The sequence below is a fragment of the Somniosus microcephalus genome, chromosome 1, assembly GCF_052327205.1.
Source record: "Somniosus microcephalus isolate GS21.2 chromosome 1, FLI_Smic_1.0, whole genome shotgun sequence".
NCBI classification, from domain to species: domain Eukaryota; kingdom Metazoa; phylum Chordata; class Chondrichthyes; order Squaliformes; family Somniosidae; genus Somniosus; species Somniosus microcephalus.
The window spans coordinates 51,554,490-51,581,919 of NC_140987.1; the positions used below are offsets into that span (position 1 = coordinate 51,554,490).

Consider the following 27,430-nt stretch of genomic DNA (forward strand, 5'->3'; position numbering starts at 1 on the left):
TTATGTCCTTCAGATGAGATGCTAAACCACAGACCAGTCTGTTATCCTGGTTATTTAGGTTGATGTTAAAGATCCCACAGCACTATTCCACCTCTCTCTAGAAATTTTTCTCCAGCAACTTCAAACTGTTGTCCTTGTGCTCAAAAGTTTAAATATTTATGGACATGTATAGTTCCATAAATCTGATAATTTAACGACCTAGCATGAAGCTAGTTTATGGCTTCATGTCTTTTTAGCACTTTAAAAGTGAAGAATATGCATACATAGCCTCCCAAAGGCTCAATGTATTATACTTGGAGTTTCACAGACCAGGAAATTCCAGGCTCGATCACTTATCTCTGCTGGGTTGGCTGATCTCAACATTCTATTGTTCAGCACTTGGCTCCCTTCCTCCTCAGGGGTCACATTCTAAGGATAAGGGGTAAGCCATTCCAGAGAGTGGTGAACCTGTGGAATTCTCTACCACAGAAGGCAGTAGAGGCCAGTTCATTAAATATATTCAAGAAGGAGTTGGATATATTTCTTAAGGCTAAAGGGATCAAGGGATATGGGGAGAAAGCAGGGACCGGGTACTGAATTTGGTTGATCAGCCATGATCGCATTGAATGGCGGAGCAGGCTCAAGGGGCCGAATGGCCTACTCCTGCTCCTATCTTCTATGTTTCTATGTTTCCTGCTGCTGAAGCCTTAAAGCTTCAAGGCTCAACCTCACTAATGTGTCTTTTAGCCAGACTCTGCCATGTAGAAACCACAATACATTCAGAATATGATAGCCCACATCCTCACCAATACAGAGTTGTTCAATCCCAGCATTCCTATCCTTGCCAAGCTGCACTATCCCAACAAATTGAGTTTAACATCACCATCCTTGCTTTCAAATCTCTTCAAGGGCCTTGCCCCTGCTCTATTTCAGCGATGTGGACCCGCTTCTCCTCTGATACCAGATGACTTTTGACTCTTACTCCCTCTGCTCCACCATTGGTGGCTGCTCCTTCAGCCACTGGACCCCTGTCCTCTGGACCTTTCTTCATGAATCCTTCTGCTTTATCAACTCTCATTATTATCCTAAACTTCCTAAGAACCTTTCTCATCTTTGCTTTGATGCTTGCAATGACGAACAAGCACTGATATACGGTGTCCAGTTTCACACAAGAGTGACCCATCTGGTTGAGGCACCAGAAGGATCCCAATTCCTGTGAAGCTGTGCTCCAACATCAGTTACTGCCTTCATGGAAGGAGGGAGATAGATAAGAAAATTGGGGAGGAAAAAGAACTCTTTATAGAAAAATACAATTAACTATAATTCATTAGTTCTGAAATGTGGTTATCCTACTAACAACCAGTAACAAGGATGGATTCCTTCCTTCCGAAACTGCCAATTTAATCATATATTTATATTTACAGTTTACCATGGAGATAGAAATTTAGGCTAGCACCATAACAAAATTATTGAAGCAAATTATCTTTAGAACATGAACTTAGGTACTTCCGGGACTCAGTGGAATGGCAGATTAATCTCAGACCCAACACGTGAATAAATTATGCAAAACAGGCACTATTGAATGACAAAAATTTACTCAGAGCTCCAAGCCCCCCATGAGTGTTATAAATCGCACTTGCATAAATTTGAACATCAGTAAACTAGCCAGATTTGGTTTTCCCATGTATGTGCTGCAGAATTTTGCCCTGCTGAAAGTAGGGATGCATTATGCTGCAGTTAAAGCTCCTGAACCACGCAGTACTGGAGGTGTCCAGTACTATGAGAAACTGGAACATAAATATTGATACAGCTATATTTGGTACGTGAAGGTGTAAATAAATGGATGATGTATTTTACGATTCGTTAAAGTTGACTTGTTTATTATTATTTCATTGCAGAAAGGCTATCAGGAAAGGTATTGTTATGCATACTGTGCATATTTACATTTTAAGCAGAATCTGTCAGACTTGAGGCATCAAACTTGCAAACTATCCCAGTATAAATTAAATGAAAGCTTGTCTGCACAAAATGCTTTTCGCATTCGCAGAGTCGCAGTTAAAGAGAAAAGAAAGAACTTGCAGACAAATATAGAGCCTTGTACGCCTTCAGGAAGTCGCAATTAATCCCATTGGAAGTGCTGTTACACTGCTACAACTGTGGCAGCACTTGTGCACAGCAAAATCCCACAAACAGTAAATAAATAACCAGATAGTCTGCTTTTGGTTGAGGGGAAAATGTTAGCCAAGCACCAGGGGAACATGTGCTTTTCTTCAAAAACTTTAAGATGTGTTCATTTCAAATTATCATTTCATTGCAAATGCAAAAGCCAAAATATGCCCCTCGCCAGAGTTCAAATTGACTATTCTGGGAATTCTCCCATGACATTGCTCAGGGGTCAAGGTTAACCCCATGTCTGGTGGAGCACAAGAAATTGTTTTTGAAATGAGTGAATTGAATACATCTATTTTTTTGATGAACTGGGTTTGTAGAGTTATGTAGGACCAGGTCTCTAAAAGAGATGGAATTCGATTTTTTTTAATCTCACTCAGACCCTCCTTAAAACCTACCTCTCTGACCAAGCTTTTAGTCACCCCTCCTAATAGCTCCTCCTTTGGCTCAGTATCAACTTTTGTCTGATTACTTCAAAAGCTCTTCTGTGAATTGCCATGTGATCTTTTCCTACACTATAGGTGCTATATCAATATACGTTGTTGACCTGAATTGTATGCATTTGAGTGTATAGTTCTTTCTTCAAAATGAATGTATTTCTGGCTGAAATCTGTTGGTTGCTTGCTGTGGGAAGTGGGGCTGTGATGGTGGCTGAAAATCTTTTTTTGGTACCCACTCCACCCATTCACATTGGTTGAGCCCTTGTGACATTTTCTATTTCACTGGTGCACGTCGCTGTTAATGAAGTAAGTTGGATCAATTAGAAAGCTCAGATATTGGTTGCGTCTCTGTTGCAACCTCAACTAATTGGTGACAGCCTCAACTAATTGGTTGACAGCCCTGTTGATGAAACAGCTTAAGTACCACATTCACTTCTGGTCATAAAGAAACATTCAATTGCTACAAGTGCTGCAAAGAAGGACTGGAAGGTTGTTCCCCAGTGTCCGAGGACCAAATTGTGATGTTAGACTAGAAAATCTTGGACTCTTCAGCCTTGAAAGGAAGTGAAAGAGAAAGGACCTTATAGAGGTATAGAAGAAAGAAAAACCTTGTCGAACGGAAAAGGTAAATCTGAAGCTCTTTTATGTTTAACCTGAAGGATGGGGGATGTAAGTAGAAAGTAGCAAAAGGCAAGTTTGGGACTGAAAATTGAGAAGCACTTCTTGTTGCAAGACTTTATCAATACCTGAAATGGCCTTCCAAGCACAGTAGTGGAGGAACATTGCAACAGGGGTAGGCCATTCAGCCTTCGAGCCTGTTCCACCGTTCAATCAGATAATGGGTGCCCTGTAATAACCACAGAAAATGCTGGAAAAACTCAGCAGGCCAGGCAACATCCATGGAGAGAAATTAAAGTCGACGTTTCAGGTCTAACCCTTTTTCAAAACTGGAAAGGAAATGAAATAGATCGAAGGCAGGGCTGCGATAGAACAAAAGAAGTGAAGAGACATTAAGAGGTATTCAAAACCAGACGAGATGGTATTTACATTTTTACTTACATTTTTTTCCACCCCTTTGTTTTGGGTTTTCCCTCCCACCCCCCCCCCCTTTCCTTTTTTTTCTCTCTCCCACATGGCAGCTGTCTCCCATCCTGCCAGTACACTTCACACCTAATCTGAGCCGTCTTTTGTCTCCACTGTCCTATCACCATCTCGTCTGGTCTTCTGCCTTCGATCTATTTCATTTCCTTTCCAGTTTTGAAAAAGGGTTAGACCCGAAACATCGACTCTAATTTCTCTCCACGGATGTTGCCCGGCCTGCTGAGTCTTTCCAGCATTTTCTGTTGTTATTTCGGATTTCCAGCATCTACAGTATTTTGCTATCGTAATGGGTGCCCTGTATCTCAGTTCCATATACCCGCCTTTGATCCATATCTTTTGATACCCTTACCTAACAAAAATCTATCAATCTCAGTCTTGCAAATTTCAATTGACCCAGTATCCACAGCCTTTTAGGGGAGAGAAATCCAAATTTCCACTACCCTTCGTGTGAAAAGTTTTTCCTGATTTCACTCCTAAATGGCCTAGCTGTAACGTTAAGATTGTGCTCCCTTGTTCTGGATTCCCTTATCAGAGGAAATCGTTTCTCTGTATTTACCTTGTCGAATCCCTTTATCATTTTAAACACCTTAGTTAGATCACCTTCTAAACTCAAGGGAACACAGACCTATCTATTTCAGCAAAAACTTTGAAATCATTCAAGAGGCAGTTAGACTTGGGATCAATCGGAGCTCTACTCAGAGCTCCAACATGGCAAGAGAGCCCCAGGTGGGCAGAGGAAACGCTTCAAGGACACCCTCAAAGCCTCCTTGGAAAAAGTGCAACATCCCCACTGACACCTGGGAATCCCTGGCCCAAGACCGCACAAAGTGGAGGAGAAGCATCCGAGGAAGGCGCCGAACACCTGGAGTCTCTTCGCCAGGAGCAAGCGGAAAGAGCGCACGTCGACCCAAGCACCCCGCCCCTTCAACCACCGTCTGCCCCACCTGTGACAGAGACTGTAGGTCCCGCATTGGACTCATCAGTCACCTGAGAACTCATTTTTAGTGTGGAAGCAAGTCATCCTCGGTTCCGAGGGACTGCCTAAGGAGGAGGAAGGAGACTTGGGATGGGGGGGCGGTGAGCTAAATAGACCAAATGGCCTCCTTTATAAGTGATCTTTGTGAGCACATCAAACTAAGTTACCCTACAGATGCATAATCACGTGTCCGTTGGAAATGCTAACAAACAAAAAAAATACTATATGACTTGATGTACTTATTGAGCAGAAATCTCAGGTAGCAAACCTTTGCAGACGTTAGACTACAACAACAACAACAACAACTTGTATTTATACAGTGCCTTTAATGTAGTAAAACGTCCCAAGGCGCTGCACAGGAGTATTTTAAGACAAAAAAATTGACACCGATCCACATATGGATAAATTAGGGCAGGTGACCAAAAGCTTGGTCAAAGAGGTAGGTTTTAAGGAGTGTCTTAAAGGAGGAAAGAGAGGTAGCGAGGCGGAGAGGTTTAGGCAGGGAATTCCAGAGCTTCGGGCCTAGGCAACAGAAGGCACGGCCACCAAAGGTTGAGCGATTATAATCAGGGATCCTCAAGAGGACAGAATTAGAGGAGTGCAGATATCTCGGTAGGTTGTGGGGCTGAAGGAGATTACAGAGGTGGGGAGGGGCGAGGCCATAGAGGGATTTGAAAACAAGGATGAGAATTTTGAAATCGCGGCGCTGCTTAACCAGGAGCCAATGTAGGTCAGAGAGCACAGGGGTGATGGTTGAACGGGACTTGGTGCGAGTTAGGACACGGGCAGCCGAGTTTTGGATGACCTCAAGTTTACGTAGGGTGGAATGTGGGAGGCTGGCCAGGAGTGCGTTGGAATAGTCAAGTCTAGAGGTAACAAAGGCATGCATGAGGGTTTCAGCAGTAGATGAGCTGAGGCAGGGGCTGAGGCGGGCGATGTTGCGGAGGTGGAAATAGGCGGTCTTTGCTATGCTGCGGATATGTGGACTAGGATTGTTGTGCTGCATTTATGCTTGTAACAGTGCCTAGGAGGCATTACAAATTTCTAAACTGCTGAATCCTATATCGTGACCACATAATGCCTTTTGGGCTAGTGTTTCACTTCCCCCACTGTTGTTTATTTTACAGTAATTTAAACTCGGAAGGGTTTGGAATTGTAATTTCATATCATTAATATGCTGTTTTTAATTGTAGCAAGACATCCCAATACCCAGACAGAGAGGTTTCATTCAACTGAACATGCAGTGGTTCACTGCCTTGTACTTTGTGACTGTGTCATACGGCCAATCCTCAGTCGGAGCTGGCAACAAACAGTGTGCCGATATTAACAATAAGCTTTTCTTAACCAATTTGTCATAAACTGGTACCTTTGTCAGTGGGGACGGGAAGGCTCTCTGAATGCCTCTGTGAATCGACACTGAAATCGAGCAGCCTGTTTTGCAGTGCACTGAATTAAGAGGAAGCAGAAGGTTGTGATGACGGGGGGCCTTACGTTTATATAGTGCCTTTCATGTCCTCAGGATGTCCTAAAGCAGTTCACAACCATATTTTTGAAGTGCAATCATTCTTATTACGTAGGCAACACAACAGCCAATTTGCACACAGCATGATCCCAAAAACAACATATGAAATGAAGAAGCAGCTAATTTGTTTTTGATGGTGTTGGTTGAGTGAGGAATTTTGGTTAAGGACACCACCAGAACTTATCCTCTTATTTGAATAATATTTTACTTAAACCGGCGAATGCGGACTTAATTTTACAGCTCATCGGCGTACTGCGAACTGTGAGATGTTGCTGATGTCACCTGTTGCCGCTTGAAAGGAGCCCGTGGCATAAAAGCTAAGGGCGATGGTGATCTTGACGGTCAAAGGCAGTGCTGTCCATGCCCTAGTTTGAGACTGTAGTTTGTAGCTGCAACAGCTGACATAGCTTGGTAACAACAACCTCAGTAAAGCAAAGGCACCTAGTACATTGGTCCTCAGTCAAGTTGAGGTCGGAGAATTGCTCCCTGAAGACCTTCTGTGGATATGGCCTCCTGTCAAGTGCCCTCCTCCTCCTCCTCCCCCTCTCTTGTCCGGCAGCTTGTCCTGCTCTGTAGTGCCTTCCTTGCTGTTCCCAATCGTGCTGTATTCCCAAAGGCAGCCCTACCAGACCACCCATGTTTGGAGCCAGGCAATTTGTGGGGCAACAACAAATGCAGCCAAACCTCTCTCTCTGCAGACCGTGAACTCTGAAGAGTGCTAGAGCTCCGAAAAGAACAGTAGCCAGAAGTAGTAAATGTCACCTGTAAGCACTGCATGTTCTCCTTTTTAAATAGCACTGGCGAGGTTGCCTTCATGCTGGTTGGCATCATGTTGTGCTGAGCGAGGTGAGCATGTAGCGGCCGAAATGCTGGGGCGTCTTGCACACAGCACAAGACCCTCATTTACATAATTTCCTAGCTGCTTTAAATCCTGCCGGTGCACACTCCTAATGCGAGCGCTATACGGCTGCACCAAAATAGCGGGCTGCGCACTTCCACTCGGAAGTATGCTCGTGAATCCTGCCCACCATTTTGAGTCCTTGGGAGCGCCTGAAAAATGGAAGGTAGACGGCGGAATTTCTAGGCCGATAAATGTAAACGCATCTTAACACAAGAATGGAAAATCCACAGAAATGTCACTTTGACTTCACATTATAAATTCCTGCACAGCTGTAAAACAGTACATTGTGGTGGCTATTGTATTGAGATCAGAAATAAAAAAGTTAGCTAAGTATCAATCCAAGCATAAAATCAAGTGAACATTGCAGAAAGTAGGGATGCTTTTAGATGACAATTGTGGGCTCGAGACCCATACTTGGGTTTAAATTCATAATCCAGGCTATGCACCAATAAAGAAAGAAAAGAAAGACTTGCATTTATATAGTACCTTTCACGACCACCGGATGTCTCCAAGCGCTTTACAGCCAATGAAGTACTATTTGAAGTGGAGACACTGTTGAAATGTGGGAAACGCAGCAGCCAATTTGTGCACAGCAAGGTCCCACAAACAGCAATGTGATAATGACCGGATAATCTGTTTTTGTTATGTTGGTTGAGGGATAAATATTGGCCAGGACACCGGGGATAACTCCCCTGCTCCTCTTCTAAATAGTGCCATGGGATCTTTTACGTCCACCTGGAAGAACAGACGGGGCCTCGGTTTAACGTCTCAACCTAAAGACGGCACCTCCGACAGTGCAGCACTCCCTCAGCACTGTACTGGAGTGTCAGTCTAGTTTTATGTGCTCAAGTCTTTGGCGTGGGACTTGAACACACAACCTTCTGACTCAGATCAGTACTGAGGGAGACATATGGTTCTCCTTTAGTGTAAATGATCTGGTATTCAGGGAAACAACAGCGTTGTGGGCCCATGAAAATATGGGACCGCAAATCTGCAATTGCTTGCGTCTGTAAAGTAAAAGCAGAAAGCTCGTCCTCTGTGTTTGCAAGTAGTAATCAGGTCTCTGTGTCACACAGTAGAGCCTAGAAGTCATAGAGTCATAGGGTTTGTTAGAGACTGGCACATGGCTGAAAATGTTAGAACAGGGGGATCATGCTTCACAGCACACTCTGTCAACAACAACAGTTTTGTACCTTGAGTCGATATTTTTCTCATAGCAGAGTAACGCCTTAGGCAGAAGAAGGCCGTTGGTCCATCTAACCTACCCGTCCAAGCCTGCCATCAGGTTCCTTACCATAACCATGTATCCCTTTTACAAACAAGAATTCATCACATTGTAGGAGTCTCTGCACTCCTAACAAAGAATCTATAACTTACTGGAAGTTAACAAACTGAATTTATTATCTAAGAACTTTACAAAACAAGAAACTACAGGAGAAGCTCAGAACAGGTCTTTTCTCTTTCAATCCACACGAGGACTGGCTGGTCCCACCCTCTACCTCTGACGTCATCACGTTTCCCGCCGAAGGGGACGTCACGTGACCCACATGATGACGTCATCGCGTCAGATCGCGATGCTGTCGATCTAACTCTGTTTAACCAGAGCCAACTTGAAAGGTAATAACATTGGTTACAGACAATTAATGCTAGAGGTAATAACATTGGTTACAGACAATTATGTAAGTCACTTAGTGGTTTTGCCACATACGCCCCCCCAGAATTGCCTTTAACGAAAAGAGTCAATCGCTGAGGAGGTCGGACAAGTCTGTTGGACCGACTCCAAAATTCCCGGAGGGGAAAACGCTGAGCAGGCGGCGAACTGGTAGGCGGTGTGGTAGTGGCCGGCCGCGACGCGGGGGCTGCACCAGCTCGATCGGTCGTTCGAGGTCCAGGTGCGCAGGCTTGAGGCGATCGACAGAGATGTGATCCGGTTTGCCCCCGGCGTCAATCACGAAACTCTTGTGCCCTGCCTGCAAAACCTTGAAGGGTCCGGCATACGGCGGTGCGAGCAGGGTACGATGGCCGTCCTGGCGCACAAACACGAACTTGGCTTTCGACAACTCCTCCGGGACGTTGGACGAAAGCAAACCATGCCGTGAGGTCGGAACTGGACGGAAACAGCGGGCCGCATCCCGGAGGGTCTCTTTTTGTGTGGCCGCGGACCATGGTCGCGTAGGTAACGGCAGGAATTCACCTGGGACTCAAAGCGGTTGTCCGTAAACCATCTTCGCCGCCGACGACTGGAGATCTTCCTTCGGGGCCGTGCGGAGTCCTAACATCACCCACGGTAGTTTGTCGACCCAGGATGCATCCAGCAGGCTGGCCCTGAGCGACGCCTTCAAGGAGCAGTGGAACTGCTCGCACAAGCCGTTCGCCTGTGGGTGATAGGCCGTAGTGCGGTGGAGTTTAACGCCCAACACGGAAATCACCTCGTTCCACAGTTCGGACGAAAATTGCGGCCCCCGATCCGACGAAATGTCCGCAGGGACACCAAAACGGGCTACCCAGGACGAAACGAAAGCTCGAGCAACGTCCACAGATGTGGTGGACGTCAGGGGAACTGCCTCCGGCCACCTCGTGGTGCGATCCATCATTGTCAAAAGGTACGTAAAGCCCCGGGAAGGTGGGAGTGGTCCCACTAAGTCGATGTGAATATGGTAAAATCGCCGTTCCGGGACCTCGAAGGTGGCGAGCGGGGCTCTGACATGGCGCTGCACCTTGGACCGTTGGCAAACAACACAAGTGTTCGCCCAGTCCCTGACGTCCTTGCGTATTCCCCTCCATACGAATTTGGAGACCAGCAGTTTTTGCGATGCCCGCACCCCAGGGTGCGATAGGCCGTGTAAGGCATCGAAAATCATACGACGCCATTTAGACGGGACGATCGGACGGGGTGCACCCAGCGAAACGTCGCAGAGCAGAGTGGTACCTGCGGAATGGAAAGGCACATCCCTCGGCTGGAGGCTGTTTGGAACCGAACGAAAACTCTGGGTCTCCGGGTCGTCCGCTTGGTCAACCGCCATCTGTGCGTAGTCAATGCCCAATTGGACGGCCTGGACGGCGGCGCGGGATAGGCAATCGGCGACGACGTTGTCCTTACCGGCCACGTGTCGGATGTCGGTGGTGAACTCCGATATGCACGTCAGCTGCCGTTGCTGCCGAGCCGACCATGGTTCCGCAGACTTGGCCATTGCGAACAGCAATGGCTTGTGGTCGACAAACACGATGAAGCGTCATCCTTCGAGGAGGAAACAGAAATGGCGGATGGCCAAAAACAAAGCCAACAGCTCTCGGTCAAAAGTACTGTACCGGCGTTCATGCCGTTGTAGCTGGCGGCTAAAAAAGGCCAGGGGCTGCCACGCGCCGTCGACCCACTGCTCCTGGACGGCCCCCACCGCATAGTCCGACGCATCCGTCGTGAGAGCGATGGTGGCTCCCGGCAGGGGGTGTGCTAACATGGTCGCATTGGCAAGTGCGGCTTTCGTCTCCTCGAAAGCACGATCCATGTCCTGTGACCATTCCACAGGGTCCTTTCCCGTCGAGCCTCTGAGGGCCTCATATAGAGGACGCATGAGCTGTGCAGCCCTGGGGATGAAACGATGATAGAAGTTCACCATCCCCAGGAACTCCTGTAAAGCTTTCACGGATTTCGGTTTCAGGAACGCCGCAATTGCCTCCACCTTGACCCGAAGTGGCGTTGCCCCCGTGGGGGTTATGCGGTGGCCCAGGAAATCCAGTTGCGATAGGCCGAAACGGCATTTGTCTGAGTTAACGATGAGGCCGTGCTGCTGAAGCCATCTGAAAAGGACCCGAAGGTGCTCGAGGTGTTCCTCCTTGGAAGTGCTGGCAACCAGAATATCGTCCAAATAAACAAAGAGAAAATCAAGGTCCCGCAGGACTGAATCCATGAGGTGCTGAAACGCCTGTGCCGCATTCTTAAGCCCAAAGGGCATTCGCAGGAATTCAAAGAGTCCAAAGGGGGTAATTACCGCTGTCTTTTCGACATCCTGAGGGTGCACCGGCACCTGATGGTAACCACGGACGAGGTCGATTTTGGAGAAGATGGACATCCCTGCCAAATGTGCTGAGAAGTCCTGTATATGGGGAATGGGGTAGCGGTCGGGTGTCGTTATGTCGTTGAGGTGGCGATAATCCCCACAGGGCCGCCATCCCCCGCCAGGCTTGGGGACGATGTGGAGCGGGGAGGACCAGGGGCTACTGGACCGACGGATGATCCCCATTTTTTCCATCACGGCGAACTCCGCCTTTGCTGCCGCTAGCTTACTGGGCTCTAAACGTCGCGCCCTGGCGTAAATGGGTGAGCCGGTAGTCGAAATATGGTGCTCCACCCTATGCTTGACGGTCAGAGCCGAAAAGTTGGGCTTCGTCAGCTCGGGGAAATCCTCGAGGAGCCGGGCGAAATCGTCGGGCTGCGGCCGCGCACATGAAATCGTGTGTGACGCAGCCGTGCTGCGCGTCCCCGAAATATCATCGAGCGTGGCGGCGCGGACGAGGCGTCGGTTTTTCACGTCCACCAACAGGCCATTGGCGCCTAAAAAGGTCAGCACCCAACAGGGCCTGTGAGATTTGAGCGGTGATGAAATTCCAGCTGAAAAACTGTCCACCGCAACATACTCGGACGAGGCACTTCCCGCAAGTGCGGATCGAACCCCCGTTGGCCGCTTGCATAGGGGGACCACGGCTGCCGGAGCGAAGGTCTATGACCGAGGCGGGCAGTATGCTGCATTGCGCCCCCGTGTTGCATAGAAAACAATGGCCGGAGATGGAGTCGGTTATGTAGGTGAGATTCCTGGAAGCACCGATCACCATCGCGGCAGCGGGGGAAGTACTGGGACCGGCGTGCATGACTCGCGGCGGTCTATTCGATGGTCTGGTAACGAAAGTGCACGGCGAGCGGCAGCAGCGGGCCTTCGGGCCGAAACGAGCGTGGTAATAGCAGAAACCGGTCGTCGGAGGCGCCTTTGTCGGAGCCGGGGCCGGGCTCTTCGTGGCGGGGCGTTGCGCGAGGGCGCAGTATTGTTGCCGGACCGCGTAAATCTTATCCGCCTCTTCGGCGAGCGCGACGCAGTCTGCGGTTTCTGCTCGGGCGAGGGACGCCTGTACTTGCTCAGGAAGTTGAGTAAGGAACAGTTGGCGAAACAGAAAGCACTGGGGCTCGGACCCCAGGAGAGTCAGCATATGACTCATCATTTCCGAGGGTTTGGAGTCTCCTAACTCTGGTAGAGTCAGTAAACGGCGAGCGCGCTCCGCTTTGGTGAGACCAAATACCTGCAGCAATCGTGTCTTGATGGCGACATACTTGTCAGCAGTCGGAGGACTCTCCAGCAGGCTGATGATTCTCGACGCCGTCGAGCTCTCGAGGGCGGAGACCACGTGGAGATATCTGGTCTGATCCTGAACGATGTTGCGGAGCTCAAATTGCGCCTCGGCTTGCACAAACCAAGAGGCTGCCTGTTGTTCCCAGAATTGGGGGAGCTTCAAGGCCACTGCGTTGGCCTCCATCACTGGCCTGTGTTCGGCGTTCACCGCGAAAAACGATCGCGAGGAAACGGGGTCACCAATGTAGGAGTCTCTGCACTCCTAACAAAGAATCTATAACTTACTGGAAGATAACAAACTGAATTTATTATCTAAGAACTTTACAAAACAAGAAACTACAGGAGAAGCTCAGAACAGGTCTTTTCTCTTTCAATCCACACGAGGACTGGCTGGTCCCGCCCTCTACCTCTGACGTCATGACGTCATCACATTTCCCGCCAAAGGGGACGTCACGTGACCCACGTGATGACGTCATCGCATCAGATCGCGATGCTGTCGATCTAGCTCTGTTTAACCAGAGCCAACTTGAAAGGTAATAACATTGGTTACAGACAATTATGTAAGTCACTTAGTGGTTTTGCCACATCTTTTTTAAAACATACCGGCCTAGAAATTCATTAAGGCGCTGCCAGCTTTGCGCCCAGTTAACGCCTAAAGAGTGATTTTTGCGCCAGAAATGAGTTTGCGCAGATATTCAGCGCAGCGGTATTGGCGGCGGTAGCCGTTAGCGCTGCGCCGGCACCGATGACGTCATCGGTGTGCGCAGTGCCCTGGTTCCGCCCCGAAACCGGCCCGATCCCCATATTTAGTTGCGGCCGCCTCCTCCGAAGCGGCTGCAAACAGCGACCAGAAAACGGTCTGCTGCCTTAGTGGGGCGCTTTAAAGCGGAAGGTGCGAAAAAGCGTCCGCCTGCCCGCACCTCCTTCCCCGGCCTCCTCCACCCCCCCCCCCTCCGTGGTGCCGGGCTCATTTGCCGGCACTATCCAGCGGCGATCTCCCCGTTGCAGGCAGCTCCCCCTTAAGAGAAGGAGGAGGCCTGCAGTACCGCAGCCTGCCGCTCCGCAGCGGCTGGCGCAGCGACGCCAAGAGCGCTGATATTCAGTGTCAGCGCCCCAAGCGGAGGCGGGCACACCCTGGTATAGCGCCCGTTTCCGAATTGGGGCGCTAACAATGAATATCTGACGATCGCCATAGGCTTCCCGCCCAGCACTAACTTTTGGGCGCTAGCCAGCTGGCGGGGCCATAGTGAATTTCTAGGCCACCATGGTTTATTTGTTCCATCACCCCCTCCTGATGCACAATTCTATCGGCCTCTTATTAAAAACGTGTTGGCTATTTTCCTTTTTCATCCTTTAAACTGTATCTCTTAGTCCTTGAATCCTACACCCAACAAAAAGAACATGCCTACAGCCAAATTCTCCATGCCCGAGAAAATCGTGCAGCTCCCCTAAAGTTCGTGGGGCTCAGTTTGAAAACCTTTCGAGAATTAAAGGATTAGATTAGCAATTTGAGAAATTTTGCCATTCCTGCACTGAGAATTTTTTTTTTTGTTAATTTCATTTCATCATCAAATACTATCAGTTAAGAAATATGGCCCAAGAAATTGATCGACTCTGCACCTGCGTTACAGGCAAAGGATGGGTGCAAAGCAGCCAACATGGCGGGCGGCTTGCACGCACACACAGCGCGCCAGAAGTGCGCTGCCCACCATTTGGTAAAGGCAGAAACTAAGGAACCCAGGGCCCTTGCTTGAAACAGGCAATATGCGATTTGTATACCCTTAGACCACTTTTGCAAAATTGGTCTGCCCAGAACACAGCCAGCACCAGACCGGCGGCACATGGTCTATGTGCGGCCTAGCCAGGGGTCCTTTAGGGGACCGCTAGAGGCCACCATCAAAAAGGTAAGTTTGATTTTTTTTTAAAAACTTAGCTGAATGTGGAGCCAAAGACCATTCATTGCTGGCTATCGCTCGGCCCCCTCCCGATCACCTTCTCTGACCTCCCCCCCCCCCCCCCCCCCTCCGCCCTGCTTTCCAGAATGCTTCCCCCCCATCAATCGCCTCCCTACCCTCCCAGGACTACCCGAGGGCCACTGTCAGCATTGCAGTGGCCCTGAAATCCAATGCCGATTCGCTGGTGAGCTGCATGGGGATGCCCAGCAAGTGTGTGCAGCTCACTGGTTTCATTTAAATGAGGCCCCAGGCCCAATATCGGGCCATTCACACTTCATCTAGAGCCATCCTTTGTTCCTTGAATATTGCTTAATGTCTCTTAATCTCTCCTGCTTTCTATGACCTTCCCTTTTGTTCTTTCATCCCCTCCCCCTTTTCCCAGCCCCCACTTGCTTTAAAATCTATCCCTTTTCCTGCTTTTTTTCCTGTTCTGATGAAGGGTCTTTGACCTGAAACGTTAACTCCGTTTCTCGCTCCACGGATGCTGCCCTGGCCTGCTGGGTTTTTCCAGCGTTTTCTGTTGTTATTTTGGATTTCCAGCATCCGCAGTATTTTGCTATCGTACCAATATCGGATGTGCCTTGGGCCTACCTCTTCCGGTGCGGGGATTGCCCCCTGCGCCCAGCTTGCTCTAGCCTGCCAGAGAACAATAATTTCTAGACATAACAACAGAAAATGCTGGAAAAACTCAGCAGGTCAGGCAACACCTGTGGAGAGAAATTTGAGTTGACGTTTCTACATACAGTAATACAATTAAGCATTAGATAGTAAAACCATTATTGGTGTTTCGTGCACTAAGTATACTCCATCTCTTGCGAAATGCTGACTGAATTTACACACAGCACCAAAGAAAAACAAGGGTTATTTTTCCAAATGAGGAACAGATGAAAATCGTGAACAGAAAAAAAAAATCTGCCAAAGTCTGATCTAAACTTTCATCACCAAGATTATAAAATGTTCATAAGGAAACATTTCTGAGCCAGGAAATCATGAGATAAATCACGATAAACTGCAATGAAATGCTTTAGTAAAACTGTGGGGGCCCCAAGCCATGATCCCCAGCGTCACCTGAATGCTCCTGTCGCCTTCTCTTTCAGAGATGAAGTGAGGTGTCTTGTTACATTTGTAAATAGCTTCATTGTCATTCAAGACAGATGGCCACAATTTTACCTGCTGTGATGCAAATGATTCACCTAATCTACTCAACCCTCCAAAAGAAGGGGGTGCATTCCTTACTAATGCAGTGCTCCGGCATCAGTATACTGCAAAGTGATCACTTTACGCAGCTGGCTTTAAATCAAGATAGGCTTTTTCTTATATTTTGGCGCTTATCCAGTTCAGATTGCAGGTTATCTATGCTTACATTTCTAAAACTGGCTCCCTTATCCTGACAGAAGAATCGCACATCCATTTTATCCGCGGTCTATAATTCTGTTATGGAATATTAGCAACACATGATCTGATTTTGAAAAATATGTCTTTCATCACAATTAGGAAATAACTAGTCATTTATGCTGCACCACAGAACACTGTCTCCCCCCTGAGACCTCAGCAGAGTTCTGTCATCATCACATTGCCACTGGTAAATCAGATAAATGGGGCAGCGACAATGCTGCAGCACAATAATAAGCTTCAGGAAAGGGATTAACAAAGCTGCGATGTACAGAACACTTCAAAAGTTATAAAAAGTCAGGCAACACTTAAAGGAAATGCACCATCTTTATCCGAGAACAGGATTTGTTAACTCCTAATTGTATAACGGGTAAAGTTGATAAAAAATTACCATTAAACATTTGTTTATATTTACAGTGCAATGTTACCTTGGATAAACATTTAGGCTGAGCCAGGACCTGCATATGAGCCTGAGATAGGTCTGTGGGCTGAGTGGAGTGGAAGAAATTAGGCCCAGAGAGGTTTACAGTACAGAAGGCGGCCATTCAGCCCATTGCCCTGGTCTGTCCTATTACCCTGTATTTTTTGGTGAAGGATTGGTGAATAAATAACTGTATTTTCAGTGGTCTGTAGTCCCTGTACACTGGGGAGATCGAACGCAGATTGGGTGACCGCTTTGCGGAATACCTCCACTCAGTCCGTAAGGGGGACCCCGAGCTGCCGGTCGCCTGTCACTTTAATTCTCCGCTCCGCTCCCACTCAGACCTCACCGTCCTCACCTGCATTGTTCCACTGAAGCTCAGCGGAAGCTCGAGGAACAGCACCTCATCTTTCGATTAGGCACTTTACAACCTTCTGGACTCAACATCGAGTTCAACAATTTCAGATTATAACCTCGGCCCCTATCATATATATATTTTTCATCCACATTTTTTGTCTGTGTCTTTTGTTCTTCTCTCCCACAGGGCAGCTGTCCTTCGTTCTGCCAGCGCAATTCACACTTCATCTAGAGCCATCCTTTGTTTCTTAACCTGTCCCATTACCATCTCCTTTTGCCTTGAATATCTCTCAATGTCTCTTAACTTCTCCCGCCTTCTATCCTATCACAGACCTTCCCTTTTGTTCTTTCATCCCCTCCCCCCTTTCCCAGCCCCTGCACTTGCTTAAAAATCTGTTCCATTTCCTGCTTTTTTCCAGTTCTGACAAAACGTCATCGACCTGAAACGTTAACTTTGTTTCTCTCTTCACAGATGCTGCCTGACCTGCTGAGTATCTCCAACATTTTCTGTTTTTATTTCAGGTTTCCAGCATCTGCCATATTTTCTTTTTGTACCCTGTATTTTCCTCTGCTTCAACTATGTATCCAATGATGCAAAGTTCTCTTCCTCAATTAATCCCTGTAACAAAACATTTTGGGCTAAAAATTGAGTAGCGCCCCGGAAAAATTAGCGCCCCCGCGCCGGAAATTGAGTGGTTGCGCCCCAAGAGGAAAGCGGGGCGCTACTGGAAGCGCCCTGCATCCCTCTTGGGGCACTGTGAGTCAATATTGCGTCGTTATGCTGCGGCACGTCACGTCGGTATTGCAGGCCTTCCTCCCCTTTTTAAAGGGGAGGGGCCTTGTGCAGCGCAACCTGGGGCCCAGCTGGGCCCCCGGGGATCGGGAGTGCAGGCAAAAGAGCCCGGCACCCAAGAGAAGTGCCGGGCTCTTGGAGCACAGCCGGCACTCCGCGGAGGGGGGGTTCAGGAGACCGGGGACGGGAGCGCAGGCAGGTGCTGGCAGGCAGCCAGCAACAAAAATGGCCGCCCCGCACCTCGCCTTTAAATTGCGCCTCCCCGGCCGCAGGTATGCCCCCCTGACCCTGGCGGATATAGCGTCCGGCGGTAAATCAGGGGGCGCTCCCGAAGATCGCGAGCGGGGCGCTGCGCACACCAATGACGTCATCGCCAGCGGTGCAATGCCGCAGGGCACTACCGGTTAGCGCCACCACTAACCTCCTGCTGAACTTTGCGGGAGGTGTGGGCAGTGTCGCGCCCGGGCGTTAGTTGGTTTGCGCCCCACTTAGCGCCCTCTTAAGGCGCTAACGGATGGCGCTACCAACTGAATTTTTCCCCCTTCATGTTGTAACAGCCCTCAGTGAAAACAAATTTCTCCTCACCCCTCTATTCACTGGTTTAGTGACCGTTTTCATATGTGAATAAATTGTGGAAATAAGAATTGGTGAATAAATAACCGTATTTTCTGTGGTCTGTAGTCCCACGCTAGTTCCTTCAGCCGTCTAGGCCCCATGCTTTGGAGTTCACAGAATCACAGAAACCCCACAGTGCAGATAGAGGCCATTTCGGCCCATCGAGCCTGCACCGACACATATCCCACCCGATCCCGTAACCCCTACACCAACACGTATCCCACCCTATCCCCGTAACCCCACGTATTTAATCCCCCTAACACTAAGGGTCAATTTATCATAGCCAATCAACCTAACCCGCAGTTCTTTCCCTAAACCCCACCACCTTTTCACTTCCCTCTTCTCCTTTAAGATACTCTCTAAAAGCCACTTCTATGAGGTTCTTGGTTGCCTCCCCGCCCCCACCCCCCCCATCTCTCTCTTTGGCTCAACACCCATTTTTGTCAGATTATGCCTCTGTGAAATACCTTGGGATAATTTTGCTACCTTAAAGGCTCTCTATAAATAGAAGCTGCTGCTTTTGCAGCAGTGTAAGTTGAACCTTCCAATATGATATTTTTGGTCCCCTAGTACTTCTTTTCCAGTTATTGTTTGATTTTACTTAAAAAGCTAGATGTAGAGATGAGCAAACCCGATAACGTTCAGTGGCTTAGCTGTACTCTGTTAATATTAATTTCCTAATTTAAATGTATTTTTGATATGATTTTGCGCCAATACCGACGCCGCAAATAATAGCAGGAAAACCCCTCAAAATCAACCTGGCTGTGCCTCTGGCATTTACGTAGTGTTAAATACATTTCTCTTTGTTAATTTTAGAGCCTGTCATTCCTCCAGTATTTTGCTGGATTCTGTGGAATTTCAACTTCTCCTCCCAATTTTGAACATTGGAGACAGGACCTCCATTATGTTAAAACTTTTGCCAACTGCAAAAGGTAAACAAAGAAGGGGAAAACTCTAATTAACACTGCCCTGACTTTTTTCCGGTGAGGCTGTCTCCTCACTATGCTGTAACATTGTAACTCTATACACTATAATAAGCATGAAAATGTCCTCCAAATGTAACATTGTGCCCGTGCAAAGAACCACAGTGCTAATCCCCAACTCGCTTGGTGATTTAAGTGCATATGGTTAGGTTTCCAGCATTTTATTGCACAACAGCCGACAAGTAGACTGTATCTTTTTGGGTATAAATTAAAATGTCACAAACTTGCTATCTGTGCAACAATATATAACAAATGTGATGCACCGTAAAACAGGTGAAATTATATATAAATGTCAGGGTAGTGAAAAGTGTGAATTAAGTACAGCACACTTAATAGTGAATAACAAGTATGTACAGCTTCTGGGTGGGTGTGTGCAGTTCTCAGCTAGTTTTGTATAAATGGTGAACCTGTTCGTGCATATATAAATGAGAGACTGTAATATTTGCATATTGATTTATCATTGGCCCGCAGGCATCTGTAAGGAATACGTATTATATTCACATGTGATCACATGCTGAGTTGTCATTGGCCTGCAGGCATCTGTAAGGACTGCTATTGTTTTGGAGGACCCAGGGTCCGGACTCCATTTTGTCCACACGGTGCTGTACTGCTGTGAGTCAGATCAGACCTGATGCTTCATTGAAAGAGTTTAAATTGTAATACTCCGTTGTCCTGCAATTTATTATTTTTGTACAAAGTGTGCAAAACAAGACAGAGACTAAAGCTTATCTATAATTTGGAACGGTTTGTCGGTGTGCATTTGTCTACCTTTTGCCTTATTTCTGCCATGGGAAACCAACGGCCGTATGTCAGATTGAGCTGGTGCCAGAGGTTGTCTGTAATGAAGAATAATAGCGTCTCGGTGCACAAGAGAACGAAACCGTCCTGACATCAGAGGTGCAAATTTATAGTTTGAGCTCCACGTTCCAATGTCACAACATGCAGATTACAGCGGTATATCATCGCAGGGGCGTGGCGGCAACTTCTATGACAATTTAAAAGAAGACTTGTGTTTATATAGCACCTTTCGCAACCACCGGCCGTCTCAAAGCGCTTTACAGCCAATGAAGTACTTTTGGAGTGTAGTCACTGTTGTAATGTGGGAAACGCGGCAGCCAATTTGCGCACTGCAAACTCCCACAAACAGCAATGTAATAATGACCTGATAATCTGTTTTTGTTATGTTGGTTGAGGGATAAATACTGGTCAGGACACCGGGGACAAGTCCCCTGCTCTTCTTCGAAATAATGCCTTGGGATCTTTTACGTCCACCTGGAAGAGCAGACAGGGCCTCGGTTTAACGTCTCAACCAAAAGACGGCACCTCCGACAGTGCAGCACTCCCTCAGCACTGCACTGGAGTGTCAGCCTAGTTTTATGTGCTCAAGTCTCTGGAGTGGGACTTGAACCCACAACCTTCTGACTCAGAGGCGATGTGCTACCCGCTGAGCCACAGCTGACACAAAATAAAGCATATATGTTTGTGTTTTGTCAATCCTGAGGTACAGCAATAAAACGGGTTGCTTCAGCTGGCCTTTCTGATAGCAATCACAGAAAGGGGCTTGGATCACTTAAACATATTTTTGTAATCCTGTTCGGTGCCTAGCTCTGTCAGTAGCCACATGTTACCAATAAAAAAAAAATTAGCAAGAACATCTGATTTATAATTGAAATTTATTCTTCTGAACTGCTCCAGAGACGCGCTACACTCTTTCCCCGCTCCCCCCCCCCCCCCCCCAACTCCACCCCACCTTTACTCCAATACCCCTCCTCTGTTGAAGACAATGATTCATGCTAGGGTACTACTCCAATGGTAGAGGCAGACATCAGCCCAGCAGACATCTTGCTCAAGTTGGTCATTATTCATGTGTGGACTTGCTCAGTGGTAGCAGCAGTGTATCCAACTGTAGAGAAATCACAACTGAGCCTGATCCTGCCTTAGTCCGGCATCTAGGTGCATACACTTGCAGCAGAGGCTGCTGGATGGCAATTGGTAGTGAGAACGCTAACTGATTTTTTTTTTCTTCTTACTCCCCCAGCCCAGCCAAGGCTGCCAAGACCTCTTGTGGCAAAATCAGTTTGCTTAGCACAGTGGTTCTCAAACTGCTTTGGTTGAAGGATCCCTTTTCAAATCGATTAATAATCACAGACCCCCAGCTAAATTATAGTACTCATAATATGAAAATGCGGCCCCACTCCAATGTTATAAACATTCCACGGACCCCCTGTAACACAACACAAGTATTTTTTCTGTATAAAAATGAGTTATGCAATTAAACATATATATTTATTATTACTTTTGTTTTACTTATATCCCGGACCATCCCTTGTATTATTACCCGGTTCAGTCCATTCCTCAGGAGCTGATGCTGACCGTAATCTCCCCTGTCAGTCCCGGTATAATAAACTCATTGGCCTCCCGTGAAACTGAAGGTAAATGATTGTAGAGCCTGGAACAGGAACACAGATGGTAAAGTAGGGCTGATGAGTGAACATTAAATGGTCAGACGGCTCCAATCTACACCCTGCAGAGCTCAATCCCGCTCTCTGCTGAGTTACAAACCGTTACTGTTACACTTTAAAGTCACTCCCTGTGTTATATAAAGTATTAGAACTGTCAGAGCCATGTCACGAATAGAGCGGAGTTCACTCAGTAACGGAGTAATTATCCTGTTTCTTACATAAGAAACATAAGAAATAGGAGCAGGAATAGGCCACTTGGCCCCTCAAGCCTGCTCCACCATTCAATAAGACCATGGCTGATCTTGGGCTCAAAGCCACTTCCCCGCCTGCTCCCCATAACCCTTCACTCCATTATCTTGCAAAAATCTGTCTATCTCCACCTTAAATGTATTTAATGACCCAGCCTCCACAGCTCTGAGGCAGAGAATTCCACAGATTTACGACCCTCTGAGAGAATAAATTCCTCCTCATCTCAGTTCTAAAAGGGCGACCCTTTATTCTAAAACTGTGCCCCCGCGTTCAATGCAAGTATACCCTTCCTTAAATAAGGAGACCAAAACTGTACGCAGTATTCAAGGTGTTGTCTCACCAATACCCTGTACAGTTGTAGCAGGACTTTCCTGCTTTTATACAACAACCCCCTTGCAATAAAGGCCAACATTCCATTTGCCTTTTTGATTACTTGCTGTACCTCCATGCTAACTTTTTGTGTTTCATGCATAAGGATCCCCAGGTCCCTCTGAACTGTAGCATTTTGTAATCTCTCTCCATTTAAATAATTTGCTTTTTTATTTTTCCTGCCAAAGTGTATAACCTCGCAGTTTCCCACATTATACTCCATCTACCAAATGTTTGCCCACTCACTTAGCCTGTCCGTATCCCTTTGCAGGTTCTTCGAGTCCTCTGCACAAATTGCTTTCCCACCCATCTTTGTATCATCTGCAAACTTGGCTACATTACATTCGGTCCCTTCATCCAAGTCATTAATCTAGATTGTAAATAGTTGAGGCCTCAGCACCGATCCCTGTGGCACCCCACTAGTTACCGTTTGCCAACCGGAAAATTTATCCCGACTCTGCTTTCTGTTAGTTAACCAATTTTCTATCCATGCTAATATATTACCCCCAATTCCGTGAGCTCTTATTTTATGCAGTAACCTTTTATGTGGCACCTTATCGAATGCCTTTTGGAAATCCAAATACACCACATCCACTGGCTCACCTTTGTCCACCCTGCTCATTACCTCCTCAAAGAACTCCAGCAAGTTTGTTAAACATGATTTCCCTTTCATAAAACCATGCTGACTTCCCACTGTCCAGGGCCCCAAACACCCCTTCCAGGTGAAACAGCGATTTACTTGTACTTCTCGCAATCTAGTATACTGTATTCGCTGCTCACGATGCGGTCTTCTCTACATTGGGGAGACCAAACGCAGATTGGGTGACCGCTTTGCGGAACACCTCCGTTCAGTCCGTAAGGGTGACCCCGAGCTTCCGGTCGCCTGTCATTTTAGTTCACCGCTCCATTCCCACTCGGACCTCACCATCCTTGGCCTCTTGTATTGTTCCACGGAAGCTCAACGTAAACTCGAGGAACAGCACCTCATCTTCCAATTAGGCACTCTACAGCCTTCCGGACTCAATATCGAGTTCAACAATTTCAGATCATAACCTCGGCCCCTATTACATTTTTTCTTGTAATTTTTCCGCTCCTTTCCCCCCCCCCCCCCCTTTCCTTTTGTTTCTCTCTTACACCTGGCAGCTATCTCTTGCCCTGCCAGTACACTTTACACCTAAACTCAGCCTATTACCATCTCGTCTAGCTTCTAATACCTTTTATTGTCTCTTTTACTTCTTTTGTTTCTTTCACTTCTTTTGTCCGATCGCAGCCCTGCCTTCGATCTATTTTCTTTTCTTTCCAGTTTTGAAGAAGAGTTCGACCCGAAACGTCAACTCAAATTTCTCTCCACGGATGTTGCCTGACCTGCTGAGTTTTTTCCAGCATTTTCTGTTGTTATTTCTGACTCTGCTTGACTGCATTATGATTTTCCAAATGCCCTGCTACTGCTTCCTTAATGAAGGACTCCAGCATTTTCCCAATGACAGATGTTAGGCTAACTGGTCTATAGTTTCCTGCTTTCTGTCTCCCTCCTTTCTTAAATAGGGGCATTACATTTGTGGTTTTCCAATCCGCTGGGACCTCTCCAGTGTCCAGGGAATTTTGGTATATTGAAACCAATGCATCCACTATCTCTGCAGCCACTTATTTTAAGACCCTAGGATGCAGGCCATCTGGTCCAGGGGACTTGTCATATTATAGTCCCATTATTTTGCCAAGTACTATTTCCTTAGTGCTAGTGATTGTCTTTAGTTCCCCCCTCCCTGTGGCCCCTCGATTATCCATTGCTAGTTGCTAGTGTCTTCTACCATGAAGACAGATACAAAATATTCCCCATTATCAATTCCCCAGTCTCATCCTCTAAGGGACCAACGTTTACTTTAGCTACCCTCTTCCTTTTTATATACCTGTAGAAGCTCTTACTTTCTGTTTTAATGTTTCTTGCCAGTTTACTCTCATAATTGATCTTCTCTCTCTTTATTTTTTTTTAGTCATCCTTTGGTGTCCCAATCCTCTGGTCTCCCACCAATCTTGGCAACATTGTATGCCTTCGTTTTCAATTTGATACCATCCTTTACTTCTTTAGTTAGCCACGGACGGTGCTCTCTTCTCTTAAAATCTTTTTCTCACTGGAATATATTTTTGTTGAGAATTATGAAATATCTCCTTAAATGTCCGCCACTGCATTTCAACTGTCTTACCCTTTAATTTATATTTCCAGTCCACTTTAGCCAGTTTTGCCCTCATGCCATTGTAATTGCCTTTGTTTAAAATTAGGACACTGCTTTGAGATACAACTTTCTCACCCTCCAACTGAATTTGAAATTCGTCACTCACAGATCGGCCCGCGCCGCCCGTCACAAGATGCAAACTGACCCGCCACTGGGAATCCCTGGATTAATGTCAGTGATTGGAAGGAACGTGAACATGATCACTCTGGTCCCGCCTCGTCCCCCAAACTCACTGGTTAATTTTTACGTCTGCAATTTTTCGGAGATCTTTTCCAACAAATAATTGATCAATGTTTCACAGATCCTCTGGAACATCTCTGCGGACCCGAGTTTGAGAACCACTGGCTTAGCACAGTAACAACAACTTGTATTTATATAGCACCTTTAATGGAGTAAAACGTCCCAGGAGCATTATAAAATGGGAGCAGCCAGGGTGAGAGAGAGTAATGTGCTACCAACTGAACCACAGTGTCAGCCATGGCTCAGTTGGTAGCACACTCGCCTTTGAGTCAGAAGGTCATGAGAAAACGGGGAACTACAAACCTGTTAGCCTCACATCAGTAGTTGGGGAAAATGCTGGAATCTGTTACAAAGGATGCAATAACTGGGCACTTAGAAACTAATAGTAAGATTGGGCAGAGTCAACATGGATTTATGAAAGGGAAATCCTGTTTGACAAACCTATTGGAGTTCTTTGAGGATGTAACTAGTGGAGTAAACAAAGGGGAACCGGTAGATGTGGTGTATCTGGATTTTTGAAGGCCTTCGATAGGGTCCCACACAAGAGGCTGGTGAACAAAATTAGGGCACGTGGAATTGGGGGTACATAAGAACATAAGAAATAGGAGCAGGAGTAGGCCAATCAGCCCCTCGAGCCTGCTCCACCATTCAATAAGATCATGGCTGATCTGATCCTAACCTCAAATCTTCTATCACTCTCCATCCACCCGAACCCATGTGATCTCCCGGGAGAGGCGAAAAACCAGATAAAAGACCCAATATACTAGCGTGGATTGAGAATTGGTTAACAGACAGAAAACAAAGAGTAGGGATAAATGGGTCTTTTTCAGGATGGCAGGCTGTGACTAGTGGAGTACCGCAAGGATCGGTGCTTGGGCCCCAGCTATTCACAATCTATATCAATGATTTGGATGAGGGGACTAAATGTAACATTTCCAAATTTGCTGATGATACCAAGCTAGGTGGCAGTGTCAGTTGTGAAGAGGATGTGAAGAGGCTTCAAGGGGATCTCGACAGGCTCAGTGAGTGGGCGAGAACATGACAGATGGAATATAATGTGGATAAATGTGAAGTTATCCACTTTGGTAGAAAAAACAGAAAGGCAGAGTATTTCCTAAATGGTGAAAGATTGGGGAATGCAGATGCTCAAAGGGACCTGGGTGTCCTTGTACATGAGTCACTGAAAGTGAATGTGCAGGTGCAGCAAGCCATTAGGAAGGCAAATGGTATGCTGGCCTTCATTACAAGAGAATGTGAGTACAGGAGTAAAGGGGGGAGAAATTCAGTAGGTTGTACCACCCGTTAGTGCCTTAAGAGGGCGCTAAGTGGGTCGCAAGCCAACTGGCACCCGGGTGCGGCACTGCCCACGCCTCCCGCTAAATTCCGCGGGACATTAGTGGTGGCGCTAACCATTAGCACTGCGCCGATGACGTCGTCGGTGTGTGCAGCGCCCCGCTGATGCCCCGGCTGCGATATTTGGCAGCGCCCCCTGATTTACCGCCGGACGCTATGTCCGACCGGTTCAGGGGGGCCTACCTGCGGCCGGGGAGGCGCAAATTAAAGGCGAGGTGCGGAGCGGCCATTTTTGTTGTTGGCCGCCTGCCAGCACCTGCCTGCGCTCCCATCCCCGGCCTCCTGAACCCCCCCCCCCCAGCGGAATGCCGGCTGCGCTCCAAGAGCCCGGCACTCCTCCTCGGTGCCGGGCTCTTTTGCCTGCACTCCCGATCCTCGGGGGCCCAGCTGGGCCCCAGATCGCGCTGCACAAGGCCCCTCCCCTTTAAGAAGGGGAGGAAGGCCTGCAATACTGCAGCGCGACGTGCCACAGCGTGTGGTGCTGCGGCACATAGCTCCACGATATTCACTCGCAGCACCCCAAGAGGGATGCGGGGCGCCTCCAGTAGCGCCGCGCTTCCCTTTGGGGCGCAACAACTCAATTTCCGGTGCACGGGCGCGAATGTTTCCGGGGCGCTACTTTTAGCGCCCTGGCGAGGCTGGCGCCCCAAACGGGGCTATACTCTATTTCTCCCCCAAGAAGTCTTACTTCAATTATATAGGGCCTTGGTGAGACCACACCTGGAGTACTGTGTACAATTTTGGTTTCCTTACCTAAGGAAGGATATACTGTACTTACCATAGAGGGAGTGCAACGAAAGTTTACAAGATTGATTCCTGGGATTGCAGGACTGTTGTATGAGAAGAGATTGAGTAAACTAGGCCTGTATTCTCTTGAATTCAGAAGAATGAGAGGGGATCTCATTGAAGCATACAAAATTATTACAGGGCTTGATAGGGTGGATGCTGGGAGAATGTTTCCCTTGGCTGGGGAGTCCAGAACCAGGGGCCACAGCCTCAGGATAAAGGGTAGGTCATTCAGGACTGAGATGAGAAGAAATTTCTTCACACAGAGGGTGGTGAATCTTTGGAATTCTCTACCCCACAGGGCTGTGGAGGCTCAGTCATTGGGTGTATTCAAAACAGAAGTCGATAGATTTCTGACTAGTAAAGGCATCGAGGGATATGGCGAGAGGGCCGGTGAATGGAGTTGAGGCAGAAGATCAGCCATGATCTCATTGAATGGCGGAGCAGGCTTGAAGGGCTGAATGGCCTACTCCTGCTCCTAGTTCGTATGTTCTTATGTAAGTTTTTCTTTCTTTAATGGGGACTAGGGCATCAAAGAAAGAAAAACTGAGGGTGTGGTTGAGCAGATCGGTAGCTGCAGAAATGTCGTGGTGAATGGAGGGCCAAAGGCTGGGACAGTTGCGATTTTGAAAGTGAATTGTAAGGAAGTAAGTTGTAGCACAGACCACAGAGATTGAATTTGGGAATGCTGCTGCTCTGTATGAATATTATTCTGGTTCTGGTTTAGTTGCACTGCTTTTATTGATCTCATTGAGAGCAGAGAGATTGAAAATAGGTATATGGGATTAATTTGCTAG

The 27,430-nt window shown here is 47.4% G+C and overlaps 1 protein-coding gene across 6 annotated transcripts in view; it reads left to right on the forward strand.

The window, feature by feature from the left end:
* Positions 1-27,430, forward strand: part of LOC147124065 (storkhead-box protein 2-like) — a 348,039-nt gene that overhangs the window by 283,380 nt on the left and 37,229 nt on the right. The gene's annotated exons all lie outside the window — the stretch shown is intronic.